Here is a 2,587-nt window from a genome sequence, read left to right as displayed (position 1 = left end):
AGTTCTTGCCTATGGACCATCCATTCAGAAAAGACAAGAAGAATTTCATGAAAGGTAAAGTTGTCAAACACTCAGCACCACCTGCGTTGACGGGGGCACAAATTAATGAACAGTTAAAATCTATGGAGCCTGATCCAAACCGTCCAGGGTATTTCTTGGGTTATAATGAGGAACACGCCTGGACCCACAAGCCATGCATCTGGGATCTCCCCTACTTCGAAGACCTCTTACTTCCACACAACATTGACATGATGCACACTGAAAAGAATATCGCCGAGGCCCTTCTTGGCACATTTTTTGGCACTGAAAAGGGCAAAGATAATACAAAGGCTAGAGTTGACCAGGAGACTCTGTGTGATAGGCCATCACTAAACATGCGAGAACCGAAAGGAAGAAAAAATTGGTTCAAACCACCTGTCGTGTACAATCTTCAGAAGGGAGCAATAAGGGAAATCCTCTTGTGGGTGCAAAAAAAGTTGTTGTTCCCCGATGGGTATGCTGTGAATCTAGCGAGGGGAGCGAGCATTGAAAAAATGAAAATTTTTGGGCTCAAGAGTCATGATTGGCACATATGGCTTGAGCGGATAATGCCGGTGATGTTGTGTGGCTATATCCCCGAGGCTGAATGGCTAGTATTGGCCGAGTTGAGCTATTTCTTCTGTGTTCTTTGTGCTAAAGAGTTGTCGCGTGCCTTGATAGATGACATGGAAGAGTTGGCACCTGAGTTGCTCTGCAAGTTAGAGAAGATTTTTCCACCGGGCTTCTTTAATCCGATGCAACACATGATTTTGCATCTCCCAACCGAGGCAAGATTGGGTGGCCCTGTGCAAAATCGTTGGTGCTACGCAACTGAAAGAATGCAGAAGACACTTCGAGGAAAATGTAAAAATAAACGTAGAATTGAAGCATCGATGGCCGAGGCGTTCATTATCGAGGAGGCGGCAAACTTCGTAACAGCACACTATGATGCCACTATGCACAGCTTGCATAATCCAAAGACCCGGTACAATTTGGGCGACCCCAAACGACGTGAATCCAATCTCAGCCTTTTCAAAGGGAAGCTCACACCTTCTGGTGTGGGAAAACCAAAGTTGCTGTGCGTCGAGGAGTGGCGCACACTAACGGTGTATATATTGAACAATTTAACAGAAGTTCGGCCATACATCGAGTAAGTGCTCTGTACATTGTTTCGCAACTTTTAACAAGTTTTGTGTCTAACAACTATTATTAATTGATACAGTCGATACGTCGAACAATTCTCGAATGGTGTTGCAATCGAAAAAGAATCCATTCTCGAGTATGAACTTCATGAAAAGACAGGAGGCGGCTATCCCGGTTTCATCTCTTGGTTCAAAAAAACGGTACCTCCCTTATATATAATAAGTGATTTCCTTTGTTGCTATTACTCATGAGTAACACACCAAACTCTATCTTTTCTTAACTTCTAGGCTAATTCAGATGAGCAAGTCGACGATGAATTGAGACAAATAGCTAATGGTTTTGACTTTAAGGTCCGTACATTTCAAAAGTACGACATGAACGGGTATCGCTTTCGTACTGCTAGCAAAGAGCTTTCAATGCCCGGTCGAAAAACAAACAATTCCGGTGTCTCTGCTATAGGCGAGGGAGGTGTCGAGTATTATGGAAGACTTGAAGAAGTCTACGAACTTCATTATTATGGTGAAAATCCTCCGAACGTTGTTGTGTTCAAATGTCATTGGTTCGATCCTACTAAGACAAGACGGACTCATGAACATCTTGGGATTGTCGAAATTCGACAAGACAGGCAGTTAAGCGGTGCCGATGTCTATATTGTGGCTCAACAGGCCACCCAAGTTTTCTATCTGCCAAACTGTCGTCAAAGTGTTAAGAACCTAGAAGGTTGGTATGTCATGTTCGATGTGCCGCCACATCTTAGACCACCTCCCCCAAATGAAGACGATTATGAACCTCAAATTGACCCAATAACATATGATGGAGAATTCTTCCAAGAATCACGTGGTGTCAGACGTCGTACCCGAAACTGCTCTACGTCCACCCTGAACACGGAGGAACAAGACTCACGTGATGATGAGGAAGAAGTGGAAGTAGAAGAAGTTACCAATGCTGATGAGCTATCAATGCTTGATTGGTTACAAAAAGGCCTTCCACATGATGTCCCTGAACCCGATGACGATATCAGTCATGACGACACGTGTGATACTGATGATGATTTTGCTTCAATTGACCATGGAGAAGAGACAGATGATCCAGACTATTAGTACTTTGTATGCATCCAAACATTGTTGTTTAATTATTCAATTATTAGTTGAATTATTCATGTATTTATTATTGTCCTTGAATTTGTACTAATTATTTAACTATTTATTGTTACAGGTGGTGAGACATGGCAGACGGGGATAAGTTGAGGATAGCACCTGGGCAGCTACGGAGAACTTTGTTGCAGAGCTTTGCCGAGGAGCCCCATGGGAGAGGCGTAGGAAAGAAGAGAGGCAGAGGACGTGGTCGTGGGAGAGGGAGGCTGCATTATAGGATCCAGTCGCCACCACCCTCGGCTACTTCTGTCTCAGCCACTTCACCCTTGCAG

Source organism: Hordeum vulgare, chromosome 5H (assembly GCF_904849725.1).
Source record: "Hordeum vulgare subsp. vulgare chromosome 5H, MorexV3_pseudomolecules_assembly, whole genome shotgun sequence".
NCBI classification, from domain to species: domain Eukaryota; kingdom Viridiplantae; phylum Streptophyta; class Magnoliopsida; order Poales; family Poaceae; genus Hordeum; species Hordeum vulgare.
The sequence above is the reverse complement of the archived record's forward strand: the minus strand, read 5'-3'. Positions refer to the sequence as shown.